This window comes from Brachionichthys hirsutus, chromosome 22, assembly GCF_040956055.1.
Source record: "Brachionichthys hirsutus isolate HB-005 chromosome 22, CSIRO-AGI_Bhir_v1, whole genome shotgun sequence".
NCBI classification, from domain to species: domain Eukaryota; kingdom Metazoa; phylum Chordata; class Actinopteri; order Lophiiformes; family Brachionichthyidae; genus Brachionichthys; species Brachionichthys hirsutus.
Genome location: NC_090918.1, coordinates 8868784 through 8892991, shown reverse-complemented (window position 1 = coordinate 8892991; position 24208 = coordinate 8868784). Strand labels below are relative to the sequence as shown.

At 46.9% G+C, this 24208-nt stretch overlaps 1 protein-coding gene across 1 annotated transcript in view; it reads left to right on the top strand.

Annotated features, from left to right (window-relative positions):
• Nucleotides 1–24208, top strand: part of magi2a (membrane associated guanylate kinase, WW and PDZ domain containing 2a) — a 115233-nt gene that overhangs the window by 36248 nt on the left and 54777 nt on the right. The gene's annotated exons all lie outside the window — the stretch shown is intronic.

Sequence of the window (24208 nt, the reverse complement as noted above, 5' to 3'; positions counted from 1 at the left end):
TAGATGAGGACCGGGGATTAAGAAGGAAGAACCAAAGAGCTTGAAGCGTCTGAGGAATGAAAGGAAAAAGACAAACTAATCGACACGGAATTGAGAAACAGAAAGAATCAAGTGGTCTTTCTGGAGTTTGGTTGAAGATGTTTGACCTCTCATCCAAGAGGCTTCTTCAGTTCTCCTGATTTACCCTCGACCCGGATGGCCGAGAACCGACACAGACGTATCCAATAAGGACTGAGCAAAAAGAGGAAAACAAATCCATGGCCATGAACGGAAGGGCTCACCTGGAAGAGTGAGCCTTTAGAATCAGCTTCCTGTCACTATTCTCATCACAATAACTCAGCGGCTGCACGATTATTCATGAGGACAATCAGGGATCAGACGTTTTGGCTTTGAGTTATTGATACCTGACGCTTTTGGATCAGGAAAGCATTTCTAATGCTAATGGGTCTCCTGTGTGTGTGTGTGTGTGTGTGTGTTTATCCGGTTTATTAATCCCCTGCCTGCTGTACATGAGTTTAGATTTACTGATGTTTAATCCATATTCTTCTCATTCTTATGCTGTTTTTTTTTTCATGCTCAACATATGCTCGTTGCCGTCGCTCAATAGGCTGTGATAATGAAGAGTATTTGTGTTCGAGCTCCATCTGTGTGTAGCCCCCGTGTGCGCTAGCGCCGCATTAGCCTCGCCGTGCCATTAGGCCCGCTCGTCTGCTGGCTAACTCTCCCCTGAATCCTTAATGGAGGTGCGTTCCTCACGACCAGGAGCAGGCGGATTTCTTTTTTCTTTTCTTTTTTTTACCGGAGCCACATTTCCTGCACAAAGTACATCAGGAGAAAGCAAAAAAGAAAAAGAAAGGAGGCCAACAGAAGTGTAATTTTCTCCAGTAACAACTGGTAGAGCTGCTGCTGGTGATGATTTGGAGATGGAGAAAGATGGTGGACGTGAAGGAGGGAAAATGGGGGGAGGACAGAAAGAGAGAGGAGGAGGCGTGATGATGGGAAACACATTACGAAGGTTAATGTTCACATTGAGCTCCAACGATGAAGAGGAGGAGGTCTCGTCATCATTTTATTCCCCTCTTGGTTCCTCTGTTTGAACTATTCCCTTACCTTTACTACCTTTGGCCACTCCCCTCTCTTCAAAGTGTCAATGTCCATTTCTTCTTCTTCTTCTATAAGGAAAGCAGATTATGCTAAAAACATAGCGAGCAGCACGACAGGTCGGACAACGAGAAGGAGATTTGTGAGAATCACCAGCACGCCGCGCACGTCGCCCGGCGTGCTGGTGGGAGAATCGCCATCCTTCGATGGAGTCGGCTGGGACGGCACGGCTGGTTGAAATCCAAGGCCGGGCGTTAATAGCCTGAGCTCCTGGTAATCCACGCAGATTGATGGGGGGGAGCGAGCGCCTCCAGACTCGCCGTGGCTTCTAAGTGGGCTCCTCTGATCAGCAATGGTTCAGTTATTATAGTATTGATCCACGCAGCAGACACATCACAGAGTGGACAGAGAGCCAATCACAATCATCCAGTAAAAGCAGCTGTATTTCATCGTTGGTGCTTCACTGTGTGACTGACGCTCATTAATAACATCGTCTGCTTGTACTTATTCTGGCAAATGAAATGAGCTTTTAGTGACGCCGTCCAGAAGACGGGCGGTTCCTGTCTCTGCAGGCTAAATGTTAAAGTGATAAATGTTTCTGCTTTAATTTGATGCAAAGCGGCTTCATGTAAACTTAACGGATGGGAGCGACTGCTAAGACGGACTCAGCGTTGCCCACATGGGCTAGTAAATCCAGCGGGACGGCCGAGCTGACTGAGCACCGCATCTCTGACAGGTGACCACGCCCGACTCTAACGCCATGACGCCCGGAGGAACGCCGGCTCCATAACTTTGCTGCTATATAAGGAGGGAATGAAGTGCTCGGATAGATCTTGAACAGATCCACCCCCCCCCCCCCCGCCCCCACACTAAAGGAGACCCGACGTTTATGAAGGGTGTGATTTAATGTTCCCACAGCTGCCTTTAAGACGCGGTCTGTGTTCATGTTTGTGCGCTTTAACGACGTTACGGCTCGTTGGGGGACATCGTTGGGGGGACATCGTTGGGGGGACATCGTGGTTGAGACAGGGAGTCAATGAGGGCTTTGATGCCCACAGGGCCGTTGAGTTTGGGGGGGGCAACATGTGTGCAGTGCTGATGGTGTTTACTAATGACGGCGATGGCGGGGGTCCATCCGGAGAGGCACAGTCGGATCTTCCCTTCCTTTCTGTGCTTCTCTGTTAACGGCAGTCCTAATATTCCGGACGATGGGACAAAGGCTTCTTAAAGCGTTGTGAGCCTCCCAGAGGGGGGGGTCGTGAGTGGATGCAGGAGGAGACGCTGTTTGCTTTGTCTCATTATATTTATATGTTTCCTCCTAAAAAGGTTTGCCCGATCAGACAAAACCTAAATGTAGTTAAAAGCTCTCTCTCTCTCTCTTTCTCTCTCTTGCTCTCTCTCGCCCTGCCATTTAATATCTCTTCACTTACTCATTGACTCATTGGAGACAGGGTGGGGTTTCCATGGCAACTGTTTCCTCTCCTAGTGTGCGTCAAAGGCTCAACTCCTCTTAAACTCTCATACTTATTCTTCCCCTCTGTCGCCCCTCCTCTTCACGTTCACCCCGTTCCAGTCCTCCTCCCTCCTCACTGAGAAACGCGCTGCTGCTCGGCTAATGGGGTCCGATCTAATGGAGGCATCCCTCAAACTCATCACTCCTCAAGTGGGTTGCATGTGCTTTTTTTTTACTTTTTCAGAATTGCAATCCGGTGGCAAGCAATATCCTGTCTGCTTTCGTTCTGAATGGGGCGTATGGAGAGTGAATGAGAGTGGGCTGGGAGTGGGGGGGGGGGGGGGGTGGGGAAAAACGGCAGGGGCTGATTGGCATGGCAGGACACAGAATGCAGATGTGCTGGTTGGCGGGCGGCGGGCGCTCGGCACCACGACCATTCCCAAGAGAAATCGTCCAGTTCCAGTTCCCGATCCGATCTTCATTTCCAGACTCAAACATGCATTTGCAGCATCTGAACCCCCCCCCAGGGGCATCTGAACCCCTGAAATGCTACCGGAACTCTCATAACATAATCAAATCAAAAACTAAATTCTCTCTCTTAAAGAAGCAATATATATATACTGCTGCACATTTTCCACGCTATCGGTTCGTATAGCGTGAGAACAATGCATCATCACAGGCGCCGCGCCGGATCGATGCACATCCGAGACCCTTGAACCTTTCTTTATCTCCTGTGGGGCAACTGCAGTTATTGCCTCTATCCTTTCCAGCCCTCCCCCGCCGTCAAAAAGTCCCCTCGAACCAGCGGGGCAGAAAGATCCCTTTACTTTTACAGCCACTGGAGCGTTGTGCTTCTTCTGCGCTCGTAAGCGCCATCGTTCCTCTGAACGCTCGGTGTCCGATCCGGCAGGACGGCACACGGAGGTGAGCCGCACAAACCCGAGTTCGCCACCGAGCGGGGGATGTCTCGGGCTAATCTCAAATGAAGTCAACGAAAACCACAAGCTCGGTGAGCCATCATTCCGAATCCCGCCGTGACTTCACACAACTTTAAACAATATCACAGCAGAGATTACAATTTGAATTCTGGGGTCTAAAAGTGGCTTTTTCAGTCTCACGTGTCCTTCCCAAGTCGCGCTACGATTTGCAGTGACTGCTAAGCCCCGCCTCCGTTTATTTAATCTACTACAAATCAAGCAGATCAATGTTCTCCACTTCACCCTGTCCTTTGCATCGTCCTCCCCACCAGCCGCTCTCATTTCCTCGCTCACTACGTCCATGTCTGTTAATCTACATGTTGATTTATGTGAGTCAGGCTTTCCGTTCCAGCACGGATCTCATGCAAATCTTTCGGTGTACCTTTGTATGTAAACGTCCCCTTCCACGGGACGCCCTCCATACGGGCGCGGGCTCCCGTCTCGACCACCCACCTGCTTCTCCGCTGCTGCTCGCCGTTCCTGAAAATGACACGTTTTCTGCCGTTCGAGCTCAGAGGAGTCCAAAGACGAGAGAAGAGAACCCCCCCCCCACCCGCCCCGGGTTTGTCTCATTAGAGACAGTTTCACCGTCACAACTCTCCAGCCTTGCTTATCCCTCGTGCTAATTACCGGGGAGCTGCGAGTAATTGGCTCCTCTTGCATGCTGCGGCCGAGGAAGAGGAAGGAACTGAGGAAGAGCGGAACTGGGCAAAAGCAAAAATGAAATTCACCATTTTTCTTCAAAGGCCAATTCAGTGCTCAGGTTTTCTGTGTTTGAGGTTAGCATTAGGGAACATTCTCTCTCCCCTGGGATTTCCCAGCGTCTTTCACCCCCCGGTTCCCCGTGTCATTAAGTCCAGTCAAATAACGCGGGTAATTGCGTTTGACAGCGAGGTGCGAAGCCGCTCGGACTGACCTCAGACGATCCGGAGGGATCTGGACATTTGTGCCAGAAAATCTGAAAATGCCCTGCAGCTTGGGGTTGACTTTTTTTTTTTTTTTTACAGTAATCACCCTGTGCTATTCAAACAATTATTTAGTCCGGGTGGTCTCCACATAATCAGAGATCCAATCTGTGTCACTGCTGCTCTCTGTGGCTTTAGGTAATAGCGAGCCCAGGCGGCGTGCTCGCGCAAGACGCATCAGAGCTCTGATTCGGGGGGGGGGAATTGAATGTACCGATCTGAGACTGTGACCTTCTGAATAAAACAATAAACAAAGCTATCTTAATGTCAGATTGTCGGCGTCATTATGTGCTCGGAGCAGAGCAAATAAATAAGACACTGACAATTCTTCAATTTGAAAGATCATGAAATTATAGCAGAAAGTAGATACACTTGAAATGACGAATAACTTGCATTGAACAGGACAGATTCCATCGCAAATGAAATAACGGGATTTTTTATTATTAGAAAGCCTGTAAATTTCTTTTTTTTTTACTAGACATTTTGGTTTCATTTCTTGTCTTTCATCAGGACCAAATAAGAGCTTTTGAAATTCATTATAATGTAACATTGCTGATATTCAATTTGCATTTAAAAGCATCTAAATGCCACCGGAGGTTTGAAAACAGAAAGCAGGCACACATCAAACACGGTAGGAATATTTTCTCTGGGAAGTCGTATCTTCGGGGGAGGATTATGAAGTTATAACTGTTTCTTATTAATAAAAACTTCCATTTTAAACCTATTGGGTAATAAATCTGCATCTGTGTCACTATAATGCAGATTATTATTGAGTCTGGGATCCACACGACGATGATAAAGTGACCTGAACACCGAATGAGCAGGTTATTTCTCCGAGGTGTTCAGGTTATCTTGTTTCCCTGTAGTTCCGTCGTATCTCAGAATTTCTCCGCTGAACAATATTAAAGAAGAAAAGTGGCATTTGTCAAATTGCACAAACTGTCATGCGTTTTTTCGTCTCTTCAAAATTTGCTGTGTCATTTTCTTTTTCTTTTTAAACCCTACATCCACAAATAACATCCGTTTTATTTCTCCTCGTCTGCCTGTCAGTTCACTGAAGTCCAAAATTCATTGTCAGTTTATTCGCCTCAGGCCTTCATCACCTCCCCTCCCCTTCCCTTCCCTGCTCCTCTTGCTCTCGCCGATTGCCTCTGCTTTGTTTTCCGGTGTTCGCCGGGAAGATGCTTCGTCTGCTCAGGGTCAGGCTGTTCAACGAAGAGGAAGTTCATGTTTGCTTTTGTTGGACCTGTGGAGTAAACCTCCCCCGACGGATGTGCAGCAAGCTCAAGACATGCTGGCATACATGGAATGGATGAACAGACCCCCCCCACCAAAAAAAAAAAAAAGAATTGTTGTGCTCACAAAGCGATGCGTTCAATGTTTTTTTGGGGGGGTCTGGTTCCAACTAATGACTAAAACAAAACCACATGAGAAACGGGAGAGCGCTCTGCAGCATCACACCACAATGTTTGTACAGTCCAAAAAAATCACGTTGTGCCAATTGAGAAGTCAACATTTGTGAAAGAATCAACCAAGTTGTTTGTAATTTTGTTGCTGATTGTTATGCAGAGGCCGTCCGCTTTCTTTGAACAGGAAAGCTTTAAACAGTCAGTAAGTGCTTTCTGACTGTTTACCGTCGGGGAAACCTTAAAAGCACTTTTGGTCTCGGTGAGCATTAAAGGCTCAGCTCGCGTTGGAAATGGAGCTCTCTGACAGAGAAGCAAGGACGGCAGAGGAGTGGCCCTGTCCTCGCCCTCCCTGGGGTCTGGTAGGGGGGGGGGGGGGGGGGCAACGCCGCCTTCACACAGAGAGACCTTAAGCTGTGTCTTACCTGAATGCAATCTTAATTGAATTGTTCAGACATGTTGTTCAAGGATGTGCATGATTTGAAACGTTATGGGACTACAAAGATGGCAACTTCTCTCACGCCTTCTTTTTTTTTTTAGCTGTACAGCTCCTCTTTCTCCCTCAAGTCACCGTGCATTTATTTTTTAACTAATTATGACTCTCCCTCTCCAGACTGTACTTGTCGCTTCTCTCATGGGACCGCCGACTACACTAATGAACATATCTGGCTATCAGCATGATGTGAGGTTAGATCTCCTGCCTCGTAGGTAAAGATTTAAGATGGGCATTACATAGACGTCAGATGGTTAGAACCTGGCAGACTTCTTTGACCAATCAGCTCTGTTCTTGTGAGGACGTTCCTACACCAGGATTATGAGGATTGCATCTCTGCAGATGGTGATATTGATATTTGTGTAATGAATCATGATTCACCCCAAACGTCTACCGTAGGACAAGCCGGGTTCAATCTGCGCATTTAACGCATGTATTTAATGCTGCCTTATGAGCCAGGAGTGTGAGGAGCAGGGCGTTTATTATTGATGCGTGCATGAGGGCAGGTAAATCTCAGGCCACAGCGCATCGGGTGTGCAAAGGTTGACTCGGACGATGAGGTGGTTGAATAAAAGATGGGGGGGGGCGACACTTGTGCTGTGTTTCAGTCACGAGGCGTTGAATAATCAGAGGTTCCCTTGATGGATGGAATGAACCCATTGGTCATTTTAAGGGCACTGTTGTTGGAACTGCTATTGTAATGAATTAAGCGACATGCAGCCTGGAGAAACCCTCTCTGGCCTGATGTTGCGTGTGTGTGTGTGTGGGCGTTCTCCATCTACGCTCAGAGAGGCATTGTGTACCCGTAGCGTGACTCATTTAGGCGCCGGCCAGCTCGGAGCACACACTTCCCTTAATCTCCACGCTCCCCGGAGCAGAGAAAATGGCTGCAGTTAGCCAATTAGAGCAGTGGGACTGGATTAGGTGGGACAAGCATTGTTGCCTTGAAAGAGGAATAACAACTGATACAGGAAGCAAAAACACACACACACAAAATAAAATATGTACAAGTACAGCATGTACTATTTATGCGCCCACACATAGAAATTCTTACCTATAAAAAAAATCAAAAAGGCGGTGCTTAAAGCCGCCTCAGCGGCTCTGGAGTGAAGGAGGCTCAGAATCGATGCCCTGGGAAGTGAAGAGGAAGAGAGACAGGCCGAGCGAAGTGCACGTTGCTCATACAGTAAATATTCAACGTCCCCCCCCGACATGCAAACGTAACGCCCCGTACTTCAGAGCCTGTTAGCAGCCTGCTGATATCCAGAGGTAAAAAGAGAACTGGAAGATGAAATCAAATATTATGCCACGGCAACACTTCCTGTTTGCTTCCTCGGTTGATCGGTGCCTCGGCGAATCACGTCACGTTCCTTTATCTCTTCGTCTTGGTTCCTGTTTTGTCTCCGTCATCCTCCGGCCCGTTTCCTTTTTGCTTCTTCTCCTGTGAAAACGTTGCTTTAATTGAATCTGAGCCCCCGACCCAGAAAGCACTTTGATCGTTCCGCCCCCTCCTTCCCCTCCTCCTTCCCCTCCTCTCTTTACCGTCTCGATGTCTATATTTAGACGGGTGACTCTGCCAAACAAATAGGTCAAAGCCGCTGAAGACAACATTGCGCAGGATTCCTCAAGGCTTCAACGGTTGCCCTGGAGACTCGGGTGTCTATTTGTACAGTACACTGGGTAGCCAGTGCAATCGCTCAATATTAGATCCTCGCTAGTCAACAGCTGCCAAGATTTACAGCCAAATCCACCCAGACGCAACCGACCCAAAGGCAGATCAGTATCCCGGAGCTCAGATCTTAATCCTGCAGGAAAGGTCCCTTCTGGAAACCATTTATATCTACACGCAGGTGTTTGTTATATTTATCTTTTCCTGGCGATAGATCTGCCGTTTATAGCTCCCACTCTCTTACACCCACTTTGCGTCCTATCTACAGGAAGCATTTCAGTGAGTTTCCCCACTTGCGTCTAAATAAACCCTCGTGGGGGGTGATCCATTTAAATAGTTCCGTTTCTATGCCAAGCTCACTTCCCGGGTGCCGCGTGCGTCCTTCCATTATTTTCAGCGTATCTCGACATCGCATTTCATCCGTGATCTCAAGCTGATGACTTTCTGCTTCCCGTGTTAATGGCTGTCCTATATACAGTATATAAATAAAAAGACAAGCCGGGATGTCACATCACAGGTTTTCCCAGAAACATGTAACATGAGGCCACAGGGGGGGGGGCAGAGTGTAAATGAAGCATGTTGATGTTGCTTTCTGAGGAACACTGAAGGCTTCTCAATCAGAATTGGGCTCAGAATTATTAGCAGCCGGTCAAGCGTTAATAACTAAAGGCAGGAAATAACGTGTCTAACATCGTATTTATGGAGGCTGACATTTACTGAGTATACAAAGGTTGTGTTGAGTCAATAATGTATTTGTGTTTGCTCTCAAGCTCTGAACATGGATTTGATTGCGAGAAAAGCTCTTCCTCCTCATCCAAGAATGCTTTTCTGAATGCGTCACAGCTACGCTCACATTTCTTGTCCTTCACCCGTTCGACTGCGATGATCGAAACGGTTCGTTATCCTGATGAGGCATCGTTTCTCCTCAAAGTCTCTGATCGGTCTGTGAGAAACCTTTTAAATGCGAGACTGCAAAGCCCCGGACCGAACGTTGTGCCCGCTGACGAGCAGAAACCTTCTTTGTCAGTGTTTTTTATCTTTAATTGATTGGCGTATTAGAGATGCCGTGTGTTTTACGTCTGTCGACATACATTGTCGATATGAGCAGAGGTTATCACAGCCATTTGTTTTTTTACCTTTCTCTCTCTCTCTCCCCTCTGTGGTCGAGCGAGTCTAAAGCTTCCGTCCGGCAGTCTTTATATGTCACAGTTGGCTCCTGTGACATCTATGCTCAAAGGCTATTATTCTTCACTTGTGACTGACTGTTGACAAAACTGAGAGCGACACCGTGCAGGCCAGCCTCCACCGGGTGCGTGTGTGTGTGTGTGTGTGTGCGTGCACACGCTCGCCCGGGCCATCCACAGCCTCTGGCATTAGTATTCAAAGCCGGTAGCTTCCTGACACTAAGTTCCTTCACGCCTCTCCGGGAGGATTTCCGACACTCCGTTTCTCTGTCTGTCTCTCTCCATCCCCGTCTCTCCTCCTCCTCTCCTTCCAGACAACCATCATCCTACGGTTTAGCCCACATCGCCATGGAGACAGACGGGATATCAGCGCTGGTCTTTTTGAGGGTTGTTAAACAGCAAGCTCATTCCTTTTCTGTAATCGGCCCTAAAGTTATTAAACTGCGCATTACCTTTGCGGACCGGCTGGCGCAAGGAATCGTCTCGAAGGCCCAGCGATCGATGGGCTCCCAGATGGAACGGGACATTTCATTTGGCTGCATTTAGCAGCGGCAGGAGCCCGACATTAGCAGTCATTTGGTATTACTAAAAGGATGATAGGAAGCAAGCACAAGGTGTTGCAGCGCACCTGTAAGGAAGAGAAGCTAACTGGGGAGGCTCCTTTCATTCCCTCATTGAGACATTTCTGGAGAGCAGATTTGTTGCGTGCATCAAGAAGTCTGAACGAGTCTCGGGTTCAGGCCAAACTGGGAGGAAAAAGAGCCTAGTTTGTTTCACGAGTCGGATCAATCACGAAGGCGCTAAAGGTGAAGGCGATCTTTTACAAAAAAAATTGATATAATTAATTATAGCTTTGAAATTATATATTTTTATATATATTTGTGAAGTGAAGGGTCTTTGAAACGATACTTTCTCCTCCTCCCTGATGTAGCCATCGACTGCACGCCATTTGGGCTCCATTTAAAAAGCCATGTGCTCCAACTAATTGTTATGATCAGATGTGGCTGCCAGGACAGGCGATTAAAGCCCTCGCAATCCTCTTATCCGCCAATATACCTGCCCTAAACTGCCCCTACCTTGGGCAGATCTTTAAAGTGAGTCATTATGGGCAACATAGTCGACGTAGTCATCGTGTAATGTCTCCCCACCCTGAGAGGAGGTGATCACACCCCCTCTCTCAGTTTTTGCAGTAAATATTTCACCTCCTATCAAAAGACAGGGGATTGTATTTCCTTTAATTTGCCTCTACAAGTGTCATATTTCATATGTATATATTTAGGTTAATGCCGGTCTAAATCCATTTCCTTTATTCTGCAACAGTTAATTAAACACATTGAATGGGCTACATTTGTCAGTAACTTGTAGCATAGCTGAGAGACGTCAGAGAACTTTCACATCGAGGTTTATCTGTTGTTAATATAATTGGGGGTGGCGTATTCACTGCTGACGAATGCACGTGGGATTTTGTAAATAGCCCTCCAAGACACCCTTGAAATATTCACAATTTCTAAGTGCGTTGCAGTTGCAGTCGATATTAATCCTGTCGGCATGCAGGGATAAGTTGGCGTGAAAGAGGCTGTTGTTTGCTTGTGTTTGTTTAATGGGATCACAGGATCAAAGCGACCGCGGCGTTGTTAACCGCACGAGACCGTGCGCTTTGTGCAACGGCGTTGTGCGTGCGCTTTCCCTGCACACAATAATGCACCGAGCCTCTGCTGAGGAGAGAGAGGCAAAGTTTGGAGGCTTGTTAAAAACGCTCACAAATGACCTGTGTTTTTGCACGCAGAGGCGGAGCCTCTCTCTGTTTATGCCTTTCATCCGTTACCATTACTTTTTGACTCACGGGGCAAAGCCTCGGTTTTCGTGAAGCTCAAACAGCAACTTGTTGGTGTCCTGGAGGTGGTTTCATCTGTTTGCTCAGAACTCCTTAGAGATACCGTTTTGTATACGCATCGGCTTATACCCGTTTAGAAGTATTTAAAAGTGTTTTTGAGATGCTGAAAGATCATATATATATATATATACTGTATATATATATGCACGAACTGAGAAGAAATGTAGGCCGTCTCCATAGCGATGCCACTGCTGACTGACTGAAGATCATGGTTCATGGTTTCACTGATGACAGTGTGTGCAGGCGGGGCTAGAGGTGTGTGTTTGTGTGTCATGATATAAGTATCTGCTGCTCATCGAGCCTCCTGTGAGTTGATTCCACCTGCTCTTGTTCTTTGATAAACCCCAAAAAACACTCGTATACCTTCATTGTTTGCCTCTCTCTCTCTCTCTCTCTCTCTCTCGCTCGCTCACACACACAATCATTATTACCGACACATTGCTCACAGACATCAGACACTAGCACGTGTTCACACGGTGAAGGTAAATGAGGTCAGGTAGATTCGGTGGAGGAAACCTTCCAAGCAGCAGAAGAGTCGAGATGAAACGCTTCAGTGCCTCGGTGTGTGTGACTGAACTTAAACGAGCCGTTTAACATTGTGATTCATGCTTATACGAATTAAACGAGGAGATCCACTCCTCCATGTTGTTTGTGTAACAAGTATAAAGCAGGAGAAAAGCCATATTTAAATTATATTCGTCAAAAGTCCAGAAATAGCAGGAGAAAAAAAAGCAAGACGCTTTTTTTTTTTGTAAATAGTAGATTCCTCCTACCAGCCACTCGGGAGCTTAAGTCATAAATTGATATGTTGATGGGCTGTGGAGATGCTGCATGCTAATCCTAGTAGCTGCCCACGGTAAGCTAAATGGCTGCTGGCTTGCAGCTTCATGTTAAAGGAACAAATGAGAGGATAGAATCGATCTTCTCATCTAACGCTGACAGGAAAGCAGATAAGACGCTTTCCTCAAGCTGTTCTCTTATCTTCTCCAGTGAGCTTTTATGTTAAACCAAATTTGCCCGCTTTATATATATTGATAACTGATAACCCGTTCATGGCACATGTTCTCACTTTAACAATGTAGAGGGGGCCTATTTGTTTCTTTTCTTTTTTTGATTATTCTGGTGTGAGGCAGATCTGGGTAAAGTTAATTAAAAATATTGGTCTGTTATGGCACATAAAAGTAATAGAAAGAAGAAACTGCTCGAATAGGAATATAAAGTATAACATGCAGCTTTTTGATAGCTGTAATTCTGATTCTAATAACAACAACCTCCAGTACGGTTATGTACCTGGCTTCTTTCTGCCCCCCCCCCCCAGGCAACGTATTACATTCACCATTATTCATACAGCACAGTTTCTGCCCATTCCATTAAAAACTATTCAATCTGCCTCCGCTTTCTTTTGCAGAGTTGCTACTTATGGCCGGGGACGGCCTTTAATTCAATGTCCAATTAAAAAGAAAGCAGGCTAACCCTGCGAAGCAGCAGATTGCATAACGGCCCCCGACGCTGACGTTGCGTAATGCAATGCAGCCGGAATGGACAGCACAGACGTGTCACTGTACCGTGATTCGGGTGCAAATGTTGAAGCTATAGCATTTGTTTCTCGTCTCCTTCCAGCTGCCCTTCACCGAGTCTCTTGACTTTCTACCTTACAGTGTTTGAGAAGCACTCAAGAAAAGCCACGGCGGCTCTTTTGTGGCTCGGCTCATGTTTTGCGGCCCGTATTTTCCATGTTGGAGAAGTCCACTTTGAGAGATCGGTCCTGTCCCCCCCCCCTCTCCTCTCCTCTCCTCCACTCGACTCCTTGGGGTCTGCATCAGAGGAATGGACTCTCAACAGAGCAGCCATCACTCTAACCAGGTTTTACCTGTCTGTGGGAGTTTGTGTGGGTCGTGCAGACCTTGGTCCGTTTGAGTCAGTGAGAGCATCATCCTCTGATACAGACCAGAGACAGATGCTCTCCTAACTTGCATCTGTCAACCAACGTGCACGCCTCTGCCGGTCCACATTAGAATTGGATGAGAAAGGGTTAGGGTTAGGGTTAGTTGCACTTTTTTCATTTGGGTCGTCCTCTCCGCTGCCTGGCCGATTCCTGCAGCTCTTGGTATTTTAACAATACAATCTCAACTCGCTACGTAATTAATTTGAATTGAGATCTCTGTTTGATAAAATGAAAGGCATTTTCTCAGTGTAAATATTTATACCTGGTAACATCCATGTGTAGCTGCCGTGGAGCTAACTAATGAGACTTGCTATCAGCTTGCGTTTGGCATCTGGCTTGTTATCCTGTTGATGTATTTTTTATGTATAAACCTGCATGTCATATTTAATAAAAAAAAATAAGCACTTAGGTTCTTATCACTCTTGCGGTTTTGGGCCACTTGGAGAGCAGAGAGTTGCCTCAGCGACAGCAGCCGATGCAGATAAAACAATTACGGCGATGGACGATTGAGCTTGTTCTTATCCTTGGATACTGTGATCAGAGGCCTTCACACCTTCCTCTGTGACTTTATATATTATATATATTATTATTATTATTTTGCTCATGCTCAGGAGAAGGCGCGAATGCTACATGTCGGAAAATAGTTGTCAGCAAGGAGGAGAAAGTAAAACTGGCCAACCTCGACTCATGCACCCTATCATTTTGAAGAATTCAAGAAATGCAGTCGTGCATCATCGTCATCTTCATCATATATCGTAAATAGAGCGGTTAATGTGGCGCTCTGCCATAGCACGTTTAATTTGATCGTTTCACGCAGCTCATTTCACATAGTTGGTGAGGAAATGTGATTTTCTTTTTGCCCCGCTGCTGAGTTTCTGATGCCAGGCATTATATTTCAGAATGGGCAAGCTGTGGTTACAGCGAGAAGGACCGGAGTTCCCGACCTTTCATTGTGGAGTTCTTATCATGTCTGCATGTCTTCTTCCAAGGTTCGAAAATGTATAGCAGCTCTTTACCGGTTCTGTCCAAGGTTTCTGCCAGTTAAATGAAGGTTTTTCCTTGCCTCCGTCGCCGAAGTGCTTGCTCTTGTGGGTCAAGTTGGGTTCTGTATTTCCCTGCAGGGCTTTTCCCTGCTACACCTACAACTGCCCCCCCCCCCCCCCCCCCCCCCCCCCCGTCAAAATAATGACGCAACAATCGGATAGCTTAAATACCTCGTTTAAAAAAACAAAAAAACGTTGGCTGTTTGCTGAGCCGGAACATTTTTGTGCATTCAATATGAGCGTTTTTGCATATAGGATGTAAACAGATAGATTAAATGCAAATGTTTCCACAAAGGGAATACGTTTTGAAAAGGCCGTATACTTTGCGGTTGTACTCGTTATATTCAAAACTGCTTCTTTTAACAAAAAGCATTTGTTCCTGAAAGGTTATTTGAGGAAGGAGATCCTGGTTTCTCTCTATTCTCTATGCATCCTGCAACTTTTATTTCCCCTGGCCAAATACCACTTTGATCAGCACTCTGGAATAACTCCCTGACTGACAAGGCTGCTGAAAAGGGTTTGCGACTGTGAGTGTGTGTGTGTGTGCGTGTGTAGGTGTGTGTGACGGAAGAAAGAACTGAAAAAAAGCTTAGAGACAGATGAATGAGCTGGAGTAGCGACAAGGGAGAAACTGGATGGCAAATGAAGTGCATGAAGGCGCAGGTTATTTGGCAGCAGCGGGGGGAAGTAAAAGGCCCACCGTCCATTGGAGTGGGGGGATGAAGGAAAAAGGAGCCTAAAAGGACCAAAAAGTAGATGAAGAGAACGAGAAGATCATAACCTGCCCAGACGGAAGTGTCGGTAACAGGCGAGCCACAGTTAGAGGCTCTTCCTTGAAGGTTTATGTCTGTTCTTAATGGTTCTTTTATCTGAAGCTCATCCTGGACACAACCTAAACTGGGGCCTCTATTAGAATGAGACATGAGCCACAAAAAAAACAAAAAGATAAGGTTCTAATCATCATACCTTTAATTGCAGCCGCCTTAACGTGCAAAAACGTGTCCATTAAACAGTCAGGCCACTGTAAGGACACCCCTTCATGAAGGGAACTATCAGAGGACGTTGCATTATTTATCGCCGGGCCTGAAACCATGTCTAGACGTTCCACGGCTCTAAACGAGTTTGGTCCAGTGAGTGGCTGAGATAAAGGCGGGAGATTAACACTTGCTGACAGCTCGGATCAATTACAGGAGATAAAGCCGGGTGCTTCACGGGTACCAAATCAAGACTTGTCAAGATTAGGGCCTCAGTAGCCAATGTCACGCTTTCTAGTGCGGATTTTTTCTGAAGTCTTTTGAGGGTGTTTCGTGACAGTCAGCAGCAGAGATGGAAAACGGCATCCGATAAATGTCCATCCAGATACGAACAGTTGGAACAGTCATGCTTGCAACATCCCTCTCTGGGTCTCCAACGATCCTCGTACACCGACTCCTCTGATTGCTTCGCCCGCTGCGCAGTTTTCTCCAATCAGTGCTTTTCCCAAGCAGATTTGTTGTGACTAGAGCGTCTGTGAGGTTCTCACAAGCACTGCGTGACCCCCCCACCCCCCAGTATGGGAATATTTCTATTAGCAGGAAAAGAGGCACCGGGCTGCAAAAGTGAGAGAATGGAAAGAGAAAGAAGGATAAGAGGATGAGAAAGTGGAGCGGACAAGCCAGTGGAATCCAAATGAGCATGAAAAAGAGGGAGGCGGGTTGTTCCACCCGGCTACCTGCCACTTCTGGATCCATATCAGATAGTCTATCTGAATTATGATAGAGGCACTGGAGGAAGGAGTAACTGGAGAGTGAACTCTAACATCAAAAGATCCAAACAGCATGTTTTTTCTTTGACGTCTGAGGTAAAATTAGCCTTTCCATGAGGAGCGATAGCAGAAAGCGAGCCCTTATTATCACGCCGCCGGAGCCTCCGCCTCCTGATGCGACGCTCCGAATGCACCCGGGTTGGGACCATTTGGGCTGGGCTGCACGTGTCCGCGCCCCCTGATCCCGTGCGAAGAGCTCACAAGAGAGGAAAGGTGCATCCAAATGTCACGTAGTTTGTGCTCTAGTGAGAAACGCCCGCCGAGCCTGATCTCTGCAGAATGCAGCCTTCATTGGTCACGGCTGCTCTTCCGTCACACTCTCTGACTCACTCTTTCTTTTTTTTTGGATTGTTGCAAGCGCCAAGTTAGTTTTCTATCTGAAGCGATCGTTGAATGATGAATGGTTTTAAATGGAATCACATTATAGGAGAAAGAGAAAATATTTCAACCAATGAGAACTCTTTTATTCATGCTTTAGCTGCTAGTGTGGCTCTCTGTTAGCATCTTGCTAAAGCCACTATCTTCCTTTAAATTTCAATGTGTTTCATACTGTCAAGATTTTTAATTCAATTCAGGCATTGGATTGAAGAATCTGCAGTTCAACTACAAGTACTGCAATACTTTATTGTCAATGAAAGGTTCAATATGTCCGGTAAATGAAATGTCCGAGTCACTTCCAGTTTTCATTACCGCATCTGTGAGGACATCTGCAGAGGTTTGAATAAATGCCGGTCCAAACGTGAGGCCATACTCCTTAAATGTCAGCCACGGAGCAGAATTAATGAAAAATCATTTTTGTTTGGCTGTATGCTCTCAGGTAGCATGAAAGCTGGATAGGGGGGCTGTCAGCAGTTTGAGGATTTCATCACATTTCTTTCATATTGCCTCTTCCGTGGAGAACATGGGCTCTGTTTACGATGAATTTATCCTTTCATCAGAAATCCGGTGGCCTCGTCTGACATTTCTTGCCCCCACTCTTCTCCAGGGATGTCAGAGGTCTTTCATCCGAAGCCTCGATGATGTCATGTTCATCAGACCGTCATACAGCAGTTATGAAGACATGGTTTGTTTGATCAGCGCTGCAGGCAGCGAGTGAACCAGCACGCATTTTGCCTCGCCGCTTCACCTCCTGCAGCTTTTAAAGTTTGCCCCCCGCAGAAAGAAACTGTCTCCAGAAGAGTAATTGTGATATTAGTCTAACAAGCGCTTTTGGCTTCCTTCCATTTTAACCTCCGTATCTCCGGGATTGGAGAGTGAAGGGCTAATGGAGAGGGGGAAACAGTCTATGGGCACTTCATCAAAAAGAAAAAGCCCCTTTCTCCTTTTGCTTACCTTTTTCGTTGCCTTTCTGATAAACTGAAATTGTTTGTCTTTTTGCTCCGCACAGAAATGCAGGTTTTTGTCAGAAGCCTTTTTTCTTCTTCTTCTGAAACCAGCATATCTTTTGAGTCGTTGGCATCATATTTTGAGGCCGTGCTGCAAACACCACCGGCGTGACAGCGTCGAGCAGACGGCTCGAACAATAACCGGATAACCGAAAAGCTGCTTTTTGACAGGCAATATGTGCTCCTCACCCTCCAACAGCAATCCCTGAGATATATCTGAGAGATGCATTCGCTGTTCATCCCCTAGACACCTGGGTGTGGAGGAATAATGCAACACATCCCACAGCCCAGTTAAAAAATAAAAAATAAAGAGCATGACGCCACCGGTCCTCAAGTTTGCGGCGTAATCTTTGACCTTGTTTGATATCTGCATGTGGAAATCCTCTGATTCCTATTCGGCTTGCCTGATGGCAGCGTGATCAGGCTCGATTCCCACTGCAGTCGACGGTAGGAAGAGCGCGACTATCACTTCCCCAGTGTTGCCACTCCATTGAGACTCTCCCTGAAAGTAGACCAAGCTCATAGACTACCCCACGCTATACCCAGTCCATAGGATGATTAGCATCGCTGCAATGGATGGAGACAAATGTGTTTCTTGTTATGCAATCAAACAAAAACTGGATTTGCAACGACTAAAATGATTTGAAAAGAATAAGAAGGGACTTATTGCTTTGTGATTCATGCAAGCTGATGAAGTCATCTTCCTCCTTTGACTCGTTTGGACTCAACTTTGTCCTCGCCGAAAGACCTGAACCTGTTTGGGATCTGATGAGATGAATATTCATTCAACGTGCTTTTACCTGAAAGTGTTTCATCTGGAGTCACGGAGACACAAATCCCACGCCTTTCATCTTTTCATCCTCTCGGGCTTTTTTGTCGGTGCTCTTCACGCGCTTTGTCTCCCGCTGTCTTCTCCGTGATATATATATATATTCCTGCAGGGGATTGATCCGCGTCCCCTGCTGTGGCGGTCCGGCCCGTAGGAAATGTTTGTGTCATGGCGTCTTTACTGGGGCTGTCAACGCAGATGAGGATCCGGCGCGAGCGCCGCCTCGACAAGTCCCAGCAGGAAACGCTCAGCCCCCTTTTAACCCCTGACGCTTTGTCACTTCCATCGGGTCTGCTCATTCATTCAACGTAACTGTGTGTGTGTGTGTGTGTGTGTGTGTGTGTGTGTGTGTTTCTCTTCCTGTGCTGAAACATGAACTTCAAGTGGCCAAACGATGTAGTTTGTAATTCCAGAGCGGCTGTCACCCATGAAATATGCACACGGGGGCGTTTAAGGTCATGGCTTATGTATGAGTGCTGACGACGGCTGCGATCAATGATTTAAATGTAAAGCTAATACTTTCTCAGCCTCTCTTCAGGCTCTTTGGTGACATCCATCGCTCCTTCAAATAAAACCCTGCTGAATTTCATTGCATCGCCGTGTGTAATGCCAAAGTGCTACTCTACTCTGCTCTACTCTACTCTACTCTACTCTACTCTACTCTACTCTACTCTACTCTACTCTACCCCCCCCCCTCTACTCTACTCTACTCTACTCTACTCTACCCCCCCCCCTCTACTCTACTCTACTCTACTCTACTCTACTCTATTCTACTCTACTCTACTCTACTCTACTCTACTCTACTCTACTCTACTCTACTCTACTCTACTCTACTCTACTCTACCCCCCCCCTCTACTCTACTCTACTCTACTCTACCCCCCCCCCCTCTACTCTACTCTACTCTACTCTACTCTACTCTACTCTACTCTACCCCCCCCCTCTACTCTACTCTACTCTACTCTATTCTATTCTATTCTATTCACAAGCCATCTTTGGATTCTGAAATCTCCGGATGCTCCAAACGCTCTTTTTAGCTGATCGGAATCTTTTTCTGAAGCCCAACGACCGTCTCGTCTGCTGCATCGGTCTCTCCGTCTTTTCACGATTCCCTCAGCGAAGGGATTTCTGCCCCCCCCCCCCCCCCCCTCCTCTCCATTGACTGACGATGATGTTCTTCCATGCAATGCGTGGCAAAAAGGCCAAATAGGGATGCTGTCCTCAATCTATTTATACATACTGATGGCTGGTTGGTGGGGGGGGGGGGGGTTATGCTGCACCTGTAACTGTATGAAACGACCCCCCCGACAGATGAAGCCAAATAACAGATAATGGTGATCCATCTGTCAGGCCTCGGGGCTTAGCTCCCATCGAGGTAACGAGCGCTCTGTTTTACAACCTGGAGGGCTGTAATAAGGTTAAACACCCCCCCCCCCCCCCCCCCCTAAAAGCAACCCAGACGCCGTCGTCCCCTGTAGTCCAAAGACAGAACCTAATTGGCTAATCTGGGTCTATTTGCCTCCAGGGTCCATTTCGTTCTTTTAGTGTCTAATGTCACGGATCTCCGTCTGCCCCCCCCCCCCCCCCTCGTTGGGGTGGGGAGAGTGCTCCTTAATTGCTGCTCACTGGAGCATCATAGATGGCCCGTCAAGACATTTGCAGCTCGGCTTTGTTTGTGACAGATATATACAAATCTCCCTGCATCTCTGGTCCAGATGTTCTGGCCAGAGGTGGCCCATCCAAGACAAAATCTTTATCTGGCACCACCCTGCTGAAAAAAAAACCTCTGGTCAGCAGAGAGGCTAGCAGTGCCAGCAAACTTTTGGCATTGCTAAATCACTTGCAGCAAATATCACGTTGAATATGTTCTTTCCAGATGCTAAAATGCGCCAAATTTCATTCTCTGCCTTCTGTTGTTTCTTCCTCACTGCTTCTTTTACCCTCACAGAAAGTGTGCACACACACACCTACACACACATGCACACACCCACACACACACACCATTGCTAAGTCCCACACTGACACAACATGTTAAAGCAGTGGCGACAGGTACGGTCCGGTCCAAGGTAGCATCGCTTCTCTGCAGCCTCTCCTATGAGACGATGCGTCTTTTACAATGCTGGGTTCAGTTTAATGGGAAATAATGAGCTGGGCATTAATATGCACCCCCCCGTCATGTTTCGTACCCTTCTTTTTGACACATACCTACTTGCAGTAGTGACTTCATATTCAGCGCAGCTGCTTGGACAGAACAAGACAAAATAAATCTTGATTTCCTTTTCTTCTTTCCTTTCAACAATGCGACCTCTTTAAGCAAGGCCACAGCGTCCCCCCGGCATCAAGATGTGCTGTGAGTTTGCTGCTGCATTATTCATGGGGGGACGGATTCGAAACACCTAATCTGAAGGGCGAAACGTTGGACCGGAACGTTGGGAGCTGCCATATTTTTGTTCGAGCAAGTGAGAAACGGCAGCAGCGACCTTTGGGTCACGGACGTTTGGCCCTTTGCCGTGGTGTTCGGCATGCACATCAGGTTTGACATTTTAATTTGACTGCCTCCCCAAAAAAGGCAAAAAAAACAAAAAGTCATCATTTGTATTTGACTCTTAACCCGAAGGCTAAGCAGGTGCCTGATGTAGACCGGGGGGGGCGTCCATCACTTCTGGCTGGTGTCTTCCCTCCTGTCCTGCCTCATTCCATTCATACGAGACCAGCTGGAGCCATGCGTAATAATTCTGACTGAGGCTTCAAAGCCCGGATACTATTATTTGGAACAGTCTTTCACAGCCTCAATGGCTGCATCCTGTACACGGGCCGGTTTTAAATGTGCTTCACCTTGTTTTTTGATACGAACCAGAATGTATATTTTGTAGTAAATTCTCAGACTCTTATTTCTTTCATCTTCGAGTTCTTTTAGCGAGCTGCTGAGCAGGTGCTCACGTCAGCGTCGCTACCTTGCTTCCTATTGCCATGGAAACCATGCTAATCTTCAGGAGTGTAGAGGGGTGGGCCCTGGGGAGGGAAACAGATGATTAGGTTTTGAGGTTTATCCACAAAGATGATGGTGTGGATCCAGTCCCCCCCTTACTCGTAACCAACCAATCAGAGGCAGTGAAGCAGGTAATGATGTCACCATAGTTGAGTTTAACACTTAAGACCTCTTCTGCACCGCGTCTCAGATGCATGCGGTACATTTTGAGTCCATTGAACCTATAAAGCTTATATTCTGGGTCCCGTTCCGGCCTCTGGGGACGATGGCTCTGGATTTTCTCACCTGTGATAGACTTTTATTTCGGGCCCATTGCGACGCGCTGCCCTGTCCTTCCGACCGGGTTTGTATTATGATCAGGCCCGTTTTTGCAGGATGCTGTTTATTCGTGCGCTTCCCCTTCTCCCCGCCTCCTCCCCCCTTCATCACCGCTCATTTCCCAGGGAGGAAGAGCATTTTGCCATCGGTTCGTCCTCACTCCAGCGTCGTTGCTACTTTTCTATATCTGAATGAGGAGACATCTGTGTTTTCATTTTCTTAACATACGTTTGTTACCCTTTCGCTCGTCTGTCATCATTATTTATTCAATTTCCTCTGTTCTTCCTTTGTAGCCTATCAGAGACCAGACTGATTATGGCACGACCCGCTCGTTCCCTTTAAGTCTCTCCGTATCCCTCTTTATTTTTTTTTACCCATCCAGAACATTGAGGTCGCAGCAGACACGCGGGGCGGACGCCTCGTCTTCGGGTGAAAAATGTCACATTTTTCCTTCCTTTCTTGAATATTTTATTAATTTCTTGCTTCACAGTCATTTTGAGTAAAAGGTTGTTGGGTCTAAAGGGCTGTGATAAGGGGCTTCACACACACACACACACAGAGCGAGAGAGAGAGAGACCTAGTTTATAGTTTTTAAATCAAGAAATGTTTTTGCTGTATGTTTTTCATCCTCGTCAGGAATGGAGGATGTTTTATTAAATAGCGCAGCGTGTAAATGTTCATAAAAGGAGCACTAAAACGTGAAATGGACTGCGGGGAAACCAACACACCTGCAGCTCAGTCTATATTTTGCTCAATTATCCTTTTTACATGATCAACGAGTGTGTGATTTAGCACCACGAATGCAGTTTACACACTGCTGATAAGGCTAATGCCTCTTTAATTAAGCCTTAATTTGGGATTGGTGGGTTTTTTTTGGTTAAGTATTTGGGTTTAATGATCCCGTCCCGACACTGAGGAAGGATGATGTCGCTATCACTAGAGGCCGAAACTCAGGAGGCTCCGAAGCTTAATTAGAGTTTTTTTCGAGTAGTTTTCCTAAATTTGCTTCCTCAATTTCACTTCTTCTGACTTTCTCGTAAAATAAAATCTGCATCCCAACAGTCCAGCAGCGATCCAAGTGGTCCAATTCCAAATAATTACAAGTGGCTCAATGTTATATCATCCAATCGGCGAAAACACAAAAGGTAGAAATGCACAAACAGGGGGGGGGCGGGGCGTGAGCCTGTCAAAGGTGTGAGTGAATGCATGCGTGGGCGTTGTTGTTGTTTTTATGTGGCTAATATTGATAACATGCAATCATTTTTACATTCAGACGATTGAAGAACACGCCGCTGGGTTTAATTTCTACTTTGACAGGGTTGTTTGTGTCGCCTGAAACATGCAATGATTTATAAAATATAAGTCCTGTAAAGTACACAACATGTCACGCCTCCGGTGAGTCGCGTCCCCGTCATCATCATCATCATCAGCAGCAGCAATCCCGCGGGTTTCCTCCTGAACCGCCTTCCAGCATGCCTGTGTGTGTGTGTGTGTGTGTGTGTGTGTGTGTGAGTGTGTGTGTGTGTGTGTGTGTGTGTGAGTGTGTGTGTCTGTGTGTGTGTGTGTGTGTGTGTGTGTGTGTGTGTGTTTAGGTGAGTGTGTGTGTGTGTGTGTGTGTGTGTGAGTGTGTGTGTCTGTGTCTGTGTGTGTGTGTGAGTGTGAGTGTGAGTGTGTGTGTGTGTGTGTGTGTGTGTGTGTGTGTGTGTGTGTGTGTGTGTGTGTGTGTGTGTGTGTGTGTGTGTGTGTGTGTGTGTGTGTGTGTGTGTGCGCGTGTGTGTGTGTTTGTGTGTGCGTTTGTGTGTGAGTGTGAGTGTGAGTGTGTGTGTGTGTGTGCGTGTGTGTGTGTGTGTGCGTGTGTGTGTGTGTGTGTGTGTGTGTGTGTGTGAGTGTGAGTGTGTGTGTGTGTGTGTGTGTGTGTGTGTGTGTGCGTACTCTCATTCCACTCGGCGGCCATTCACAGGCGCGTGATGCTCGACCTCGACGCGCTCCGTTCGGTCTTCGTTAGGGTTAACACGTGGAAGCAGATCATTGCGTGATGCTTCCAGCGGAAAGGCCAAAACAACAACGCCATTGTTTCCCCCCCCCCCGATTCTCGGCGTTCAGAAATTGTCCTTTAGCCGAGATCAAAGGAGAGTTTCATCTTCGTGTCGGCCGTCCTGCTAAACTGATGTGTCGGGCATGCATGTGCCGGGATGTGATTCAGGGAATTTAATTACGCCGCTGCCAGATGGTCCTCCTGCTGATTTCACGGCGCCGTATGTCCTATAGTATGCGTTCTAACCTTACTCGTGTTGTGGTAGTGGGGTGAGTGGGAACGCTCTTACATCCTGGAAAAGGTGTGAGAGGCCATTTTTCTATAGCGACAGAGAGAGACTGTCCTCTCCATCGTCCTCTTCCCTGTTCTTCCTGTCTTTTACTGATGCTGTCGTCCATCCCAGACTGACCTGGGAATGGATAGGTGACGGCGAATTATCCGCTGTGAAATGCTGATCAGAACATCTGACTTGGAGCGGAGCGTTTTCTGAAAACCCGTATTAGTTTATTGAAGTTGCTCGCGTCGGGGCTAGAAACAGCGTGCGAGGCTAATACAGCGACGACGGCGACTTACCTGGGGCGGTGGCATTTCCCAGTATTGGATGTGACCGGTGTTAATTTGATCTTTGTTTACAGATCATAATCCCAGATTAGACTTGATGACTGACTGCGCCGTCTCAGCGTGTGAGTGTGTGTGTGTGTGTGTGTGTGTGTGTTTAGG